Below are 8,763 nucleotides of genomic sequence, written 5' to 3' on the forward strand. Positions count from 1 at the left end.
CAGCATTTATGGATCTAATGAATCGAGTATTCCAGGATGTGCTCGACAAATGGGTAATTGTTTTTATTGACGATATCTTGATCTACTCCAAGACCAAAGAGGAGCACACTCAACACTTGAGAATGGTATTACAGAGGTTAAGAGATCAACAGTTGTTTGCCAAGTACAGCAAGTGTGAATTCTGGCTTGAACAAGTTGGATTCCTGGGGCACGTAGTGTCTAAAGCTGGAATCGAAGTAGATCCTGCTAAGGTAAAAGCAGTAGTGGAATGGGAAAGTCCCAAGAATGTTACTGAAATTAGAAGCTTCCTGGGTTTGGCTGGATATTACCGGCGTTTCATCGAGAATTTTGCTCGGATCTCAGCACCAATGACCAAGTTGACTAAAAAGGGTGTGAAATTTGACTGGGCAGAAGAATGTGAGAAGAGCTTCCAGGAATTGAAAGAAAAGTTAGTGACTGCCCCTGTGCTGACTATCCCTGAAGGCACAGGTGGAATGACGGTCTATACCGATGCTTCCAAAGTTGGGTTGGGTTGTGTTCTCATGCAACGCGGGAAGGTAATAGCATATGCATCCCGACAACTAAAGGAATATGAGAAGAATTACCCCACTCATGACTTGGAACTAGCGGCAGTCATTTTTACCCTTAAGATCTGGCGACATTATTTGTATGGGGAGAAGTGTGAGGTATACAGCGACCACAAGAGTCTGAAATACTTCTTCACCCAGAAGGATTTGAATATGAGACAGAGAAGATGGCTTGAACTCATGAAGGATTATGACTGCGATATTCAGTATCATCCCGGCAAGGCTAATGTAGTGGCAGATGCATTGAGTCGGAAGACACAGACTGTGTCGCTTTCATGCTTAGCAGTAAGCTCACCACTTGTGCAAGAGGCGATGCTAATGGAAGAGACCCTCTTGTACGAAGGGACAACCCTAGAGCTTGAACCTCAACCAGAAAACCTTAAATGGTTGACGGCATCCTTATCGGCTCTACAGGTGCATCCGACAATTAGGCAAGAGGTGATTGTGAAGCAACCTTTGGATCCTGAATTACAGCGGATCAGGGTTAAGGTTCAAGACCAAACAATGAACGACCCAGATTTTACTTTAGCCAGTGATGGGGCATTGATGTTTCGAGACAGATTGTGTGTACCCGATGATTTGGATATACAGGATAAAATCGTGAGAGAAGCACACAGCTCCGAGTACTCACTTCATCCGGGAAGTACCAAAATGTACAAAGACCTCAAACAGAGTTACTGGTGGCCAAGCATGAAAGTCACCATAGCTTTGTATGTGGCGACTTGTCTTACCTGCCAGAAGGTGAAAGCTGAGAGGCATCGACCTTATGGCACCCTTCAGCCACTCCCAGTACCAGAATGGAAGTGGGAAAGGATTACAATGGACTTCGTCACCGGACTACCAGGTACACCTAAGGGAATGGATGCGATATGGGTGATTGTGGATCGGCTTACAAAGACTGCTCATTTCATTCCTATCAAGACCAAGTTCTCCATGGCCAAACTAGCACAACTTTACATGGACAACATAGTGCGTTTACATGGAGTGCCAGTGAGCATTGTTTCAGATAGGGACCCAAGGTTCACTTCCAGATTTTGGAAAAGCTTACAGCGTGCCTTGGGATCGCAACTGAACTTGAGTATAGCTTTTCACCCACAGACGGATGGTCAGTCGGAGCGAACCATACAGATATTGGAAGACATGCTCAGGGCGTGTGCAATGGAGATGTGTGGCAGCTGGGAAGAATATATACCTCTTATGGAGTTTGCATATAATAATAGTTACCAAGCTACAATTGGGATGGCTCCATATGAAGCGTTATATGGCAGAAAATGCAGAACCCCTTTGTATTGGGATGAGGTAGGTGAACGTCGAATGTTAGGACCTGAGATGATCCAAATGACTTGTGACAAGGTCGACGTTATTAGGGAACGGATTAAAGCAGCTCAGTCCCGTCAAGAGAGCTATGCGGACACCCGCAGGAAGGAGATTGAATTTCAGCCAGGAGAAAAGGTATTTCTCAAGATCTCTCCTACTAAAGGTTTGCAAAGGTTTCACAGAAAGGGGAAGTTGAGCCCAAGATACATGGGACCATTTGAGATCTTGTCCCGGGTTGGCTCAGTAGCCTAAATGCTTGCTCTGCCACCTTCGCTTGGAAATGTTCACAATGTATTCCATATATCCATGCTGAAGAAGTACGTGCATGATCCATCTCATGTACTACCCGTGGAACCAGGGTACCTAGAAGCTGATATGACCTATACAGAGCAGCCAGCTGAAATTTTGGACCGTAAGGTGAAAACCCTTCGTAACCGCTCCATTTCCTATGTAAAGGTGCGATGGGCTGATCATTCACTTGAAGAAGCATCTTGGGAGGTAGAAGAAGAAATGCGAGCAAAGTACCCTCATCTTTTTGATCAACCAGGTACGCAATTTCGAGGACGAAATTTTTCAGAAGGGGGGGTAATGTAATATCCCGCTTCTTAAACCCGGTCTGATTTCGTGGTTGAACCGGTTTAACCATGCAGGAACCGAGCCAGAGGATGTTAGAGCGAGTTCCTTATGGGCTATGATGGCACGGGTGACCTTAAACACCGGCTGGCCCGACAAGTCCGAGCCAGTGCCAGAAGAGACGGGAGTGCCCAAACCGTGTACGTGCACCTACCATAAGGCTATGTACGGATAGAACAGGTATTATATCCGTATTTTAAAGTTATATACGTATGCTACATTGTATGCTTGGGGTAGGGTCCGAGCCGAGGTCCGAGCCCGGTCAAAATCCCAAGTTTTTACTCTCGGATGGGTATGTCAGGTGGGTGCACCCACCCACCTGAGTGACCCATCCATCACTATTCACTTAAGTAGGAATAGTGTATAAAGCTCTATGACTTCTTTTCTTTCCATATATTACCCCGTACGTTTGGTGGGAAAAGTAAAGAGGAGAGAGAAAAAGAAAGGGAAGAAGAAAGGAAGAAGAAGAAAGGAAGGATTTCAGCGGCGCCGAAGCTCGATCTTGCCATTCCGGTGCCGGGAGAGTAATCTTCAACTCGAGATCTACAGTTGGAGGTAAGAAAAGCTGGGTTTTATAAACATTTGCCAAACCCACGCCTTAAACCCTTGATTCGAGTATGATTTCTTAAGATCTTGTAAACACCTCTTGAAATGATGGATCTAAGGTTTAATAGATGATTTAGGTGTTGATCTTGAAGGATTTGAAGAGATATTGACAAGGTAGAAGGAGCATTGTGAGTTGGAAGTGATTTGGAGGGTTTGAAGTCATTCTTGAGCAAAGAAGGTAAGATGGTTCCCCTCACTCGAATCTAACTTAGATCTAAGCTAGAACCCTCCTATGGGACTTTAAAGGTGTGAGGATTGGGTTGAGAAAAGCCCTATTTGGGTCCCCAAGGAATGGGGGAAGTTGAGAAGAAACTGGAGTTTTTCCGCCAAAACCGGCGGGTAGGACCGGTGGGTAGACCACCCACCTGTGTCACCCACCTGAGAGGACCAGAGGGGTTCTGGCCAAACCGGCGGGTAGGACCGGCGGGACCTACCGGCGGGTCCATACCCGCCGGTCCAAAACCGGCGGGTAGGACCGGTGGGTAGACCACCCACCTGAGTGACCCACCCGAGTGGCCAGAATGTGATTTTTGGGTCCGATCGAGCCCAAATCGGGCGTGGGACCTTCTTTTGACGTTCTAAACACGATTTTGACGTCGGATTTCATTAATTTTGATTCTAAAATGGTGAAGTACTAACCCCGCTCAATTTTGTTAGGTTCACCAAAGCCTTCCCGATTCGTTCCGGATCTCACCCGTACCGAGCGGGACTCCTTGTACGCTACAGGTAAGTGGAGAGAGAGGACGTTTGGCCTATTAAAGGCATTTGGTTGGCATTCATATAACTATATCTAATTTAGTCATGTCATCATGAATATGCTATATAGATTAGTCATTTCACTCATTGATGTGCATATATGCTATGTTTACTTTCAATTGCAAATTAAATGAGATGTTATATGTTGAATGTGGACATCATGTTGCATAAAGCATTGGTAGATTAGATGCCGTGGTCGGCTTGGAAACGAATGCATTGGTGGCCCGTGGTATGGGACACGGTGGCACTATGCAGTCGTACTGCATATAGGAGCATGCGGTATTAGGATTCTCACCATCCCGTGCTACGACCCTTCCCAACAGGGGTTGAGGTGTTGGGTTGCCATTTGGGGGGAAGCAGGGGTCGCGGTTGTCGGACACTGTGGCGGTTAGGCATTACGCCCGGCGAGTCGTGTAGGACAGCCGGCAACCCCGGTGGTATTTCAAGAGGGCCAATCGTACTGCTTTTAAATTGCTGGAGTCAGCACTGTCATTTAATTTATTTACATTTCTGTTGAGAGCCGGTGGACGGCATTGTCTTTATTTTTCCGAGTACTCACGGTGGGCCTTCTCCAACAGCCCTATGGGCGTATCGCGGGAGGGAGTTCGCGGCTCGTACCCGGAGTATACGCGCACTGTGGTTGTAGTAGCACTAAAACCAAAGACTTAGTAATGTTGATTAGGTGTATGTGAATTTAAAATGAATTGCATGACATGTAGTGCATATGATGTGTTGTATTGTGTGGACTGTGGTGTGTGGTCCACCTCTCTACTTACTGAGCTAGTGAGCTCATTCCACGTGTACACCCCTTTTTAGATGATTTTGCAGGTCATGCATCTGAGGAGCATGGGGTGGGTCCCACAGTCGAGTTTCCTGAGGAGGACTGGTGGACCCCTGAGGAGTTTGAGCACGGCGTAGACTGCGCGTGTGAGAGCTGTGCTGCGGGACAGCAGTTTTGAGGCCGTGTTGAGCCCCACTACCGAGCCGAGCTGCGTACTCTGATGATTTTGATAAATTCCTGTATATACTTGATATTTGAACTTTATTCTTTTTGTGTATATATATCATGCCTTCGGGCCCAATTGTATATAATTATGGTATCATCATTTGGGTAGCAAGTATATGGGAATTATTTACAGGTAAATTTTAGTCTTCCGCTGATCTGATGAATTGATGTTAGAGTGTGTATGCTGTGGTGGAATACAGTATCTGATGATCCTGGCAGGTTTGGGTTAACCGGTGTTAACTCGGTCACCGCTCCGGTTCAGTGTGAACGGGGTGTGACAAAGAATACTACTGATAGTGCTGTGGAAACCTTGCTTATTTCTGACTTTATCGGTCAACTCAAAGGTTGGTGGGATTTTGTCCTAATTGATGATCAAAAAATTAAAATTTTAACTCCAATCCAAAATACCCTTGAAGAGACTCCCCTTCTTGACGCAGAAGGACTACCTATTGAGGATGCTATTAATACTCTTATTTTCAGCATTACAAATTACTTTTTAGGTAACCGGTCTCGTCTCAAAGACCAAATGGCAAAACAACTTTCAAATCTTAGGTGTAAAAAATTACACGACTTCAAATAGTACAAAGATACTTTCTTAACCAAAGTCCTTACCCGACCTGAAGCAAACCTTCCCTGTTGGAAAGAAAAATTTCTTACAGGACTTTCAACTTTATTTTCTGAAAAAATCAAATAACGTCTTCGTAAAGAAAATGATGGGATTATCCCGTATGATCAAATCACTTACGGCCAAATCATTAATCTAATTCATGAAGAAGGCTTAACCCTCTGTACTGACATTAGATTAAGAAAACAAATTAACAAAGAAAATAAATTTTACAAACGTGAATTAGGAGGATTTTATGAATAATTTGGCTTTGCTCCTCTTAAACCTCCAACAAAATATAAACACAAATTCTCTTGTAAATTCTACAACAACTTTTACAAATCTAAAAGATATGTCTTACGCAAACCATTACTACTCCTGAGTTTTACCAAAAATCCCCTTCTAAATCAAAACATACCAAGTTTAAGAAGCCTTTCAAGGCACCTAAAATTTTCAAACCAGACCAAACTTCCTAAGGTTGTTTTAAATGTGGCAAAGCTGGCCACATCGCCAAAAAATATATATATATATATATATAAATCCCCACATGATGGAAAAGGACTTTAGCCAAAACCTATTCAACACGATTATAGATGAAAACCATATTTTTTTTCCTCATATTTTATGTCATTCATTTGAATGCATTTATAATCAAGCCTCCAAAGTTAGTAGTAATTAATGTTTTTTCTCTCTTTTTTCCCCCTATAGAGAGCAATAATTAATGCTAATCCTCTTATTAGACGGTATATTATATAAGTAATCCAGATATGGTGATTTTGAAATATAGAATATTTTGGATGAAATCTAGTTAGTTATCTATTTTATTTTATATATAAAAAAAGAAAAAATCCAACCATTTACTTATCTTATTAGGCATTTCCATGAATGCCTCTTATCCCAAAACCTACCCCAATCATTCTATCGAGGAGGCCTCCTCTCTCAAGGAGGAACTTTGGTGATAGTGGGGGAAAGGGCAAGGGCACGGCAAGGTAAGCTGCGTTTGTGGAAGAAGGAGAAGGCATAAAGATATGGGTTCCATTTTGTTACTAAAGGAGGGATAATATGGGTATTGTAGAATATCAGGGGAGAAGTGGTAAAAACAAACCTTTTTTTTTTAGGAGAATCAAATATAAAAATTTGAGTAAGAGAGTTTTATTAAATGTAGGATAGTGTAGGAGAGTAATAAAATTTTTTCCATAAATAAACAAATCTCCACATGATAAAAAAATAAGTTTAACCAAAACTTGTCTAACAAGATTACGCTTTGAAAACCATTTTTTCATATTTTATGTGATTCATTTGATCGCATTCAAAAGGTGTCAAAAATTAATGCTATAATACTTTAATAAGATGGTATAAGTAATTACACTATACTTATTTTTAAATATATATTATATAAAATCCAGTTTATCTAATTTTCTTTATATAAAAAAGGCCAATCATTTATTGGTCTTATCTTATAAACATGAAACTTCATGGCTGAGTTTATCCATGAAAAAAGTCCTGTAGTTGTAGCCCCTTCCCCATTTTATGATTCCATTCCTTTCTCTTTTGTTGGCTTATCTATTTGCACTTCGGTTGAACAACAAGAGCTTTGGATTACAATAATGTATGGTCCAATGCCTTCTCTTTGTTACTTGCGAGGAAACCACTGCTTCTCAAATTTGACCACTTTTCAAATCAAAGTGATAGGAACAATGGAATTAAAATATGTAAAAGATATTAAAAAACAATTTTAGGATCCAACGGTAGGAATCATGGTTTGAGGAATTGGATTGGATTGAATCGATTAGATCGGCCAGATCAGATTAGAATCAGCATTGACTGATCCTGATTCTTGATCGATACCATATCAGTTGATTGATACGGATGAAGGATAAAATAGTACATAAAACTGTTTTTCTATTGAAAACAAGGATATTTCTGTCCGATCTTGCTTGATTTAGATTAATATTGAATCAATATCGGCCAACAATTTCTCAAACCATGGTAAGAATAGATGCAGTGCCACATGATTGCCCAACTCATTTTTCATGTAATGGAGATCGCATCATATATATCTATTTCATAACATATTCTAAGTTGATGTGAGATTTTTGTGGTTCTATATCCACGTTTTCATTGACCGATATATTCTCATCAATCATTTTCAAATATGACTATGACATTAACGAAATGCTGTGTGATCAATCCAGCCCATGATACAATATTATCTTCTTTGACAGATAGATTTCATTATTTTAAAATGTATCATTCTATATAATGGAGGCTTTATCAAATATGCACATTCTATAATACATATGATGTAGGATTTTCTGTGGTTCTATAATAAATAGATCATGAAAACCTATTTTTTGGTAGAAAAAATAGATTATGTAAACAATTACCCAAAATAGATGCACTATGTTTAGAAAAATAATAAATTCTTATGATATTATCTTCGCCCAGTGGATTAATATATGAATAGACTAGAGGTTCCCATCTTGTTTATTATGTTGAGGACATTGACCTTGAATATTCTCTTTTTTTAATGAATAGAAATTTTAAGGAATAGATTTCCAGTCAGGATCAGGCCGTAGGCAGCATCAGGGTCCGGAGAAAAAAATAAATGAAACGGGTAAGTAGGGGTGTCAAATTGTTGGGTCCGGTCAGTCTCAGTCGGGTCTAGTCGGACCTATGTCCTTGGATCATGATTTACCTATTTAAGGAATGAATCGATCTTGGTTGGTGTCGTATCCGGTTCAATCAGGTTTGAGCTTTAATCGTATTTTTCTTAATCGGGTTATAATTGGACCTTAAACGAGGTAATATACCAATAAAGCCTTGTACATGTCTTAAACGGTTTTTATTTTTCTTAGATTTAAGATAATTTAATTTATTTTATTAAATCATCAATAATTTTGAAAAGATATTACATTCAATTACAGTCAATAAATGATAAAAATATCAATATATATCTTACTCTATCCAAAAAAAAAATCAAAATACCTATATAAATGAATGGGTTTAATGTGTCAGTCCAAGTCGAGCTTGTAAACTGATTGGGCCGACCAGGAGGCCCATCGGATTTACCCTTTGCACCGTGTACTAAGAGTGTCAATCGGTCGAGTAAGGCCGATCTCAGTCGGGCCTAGCTAGGCCTGGCGAGCCTATGTCCTCGAACCATGACCTACCTATTACTCTTTCGGGCATTTCTCGAAAGGGTACAATTGCTTGGAATTTGACCAATTGAGATATCCGGAAACAATATTTTA

The sequence above is a fragment of the Macadamia integrifolia genome, chromosome 5, assembly GCF_013358625.1.
Source record: "Macadamia integrifolia cultivar HAES 741 chromosome 5, SCU_Mint_v3, whole genome shotgun sequence".
NCBI classification, from domain to species: Eukaryota; Viridiplantae; Streptophyta; class Magnoliopsida; order Proteales; family Proteaceae; genus Macadamia; species Macadamia integrifolia.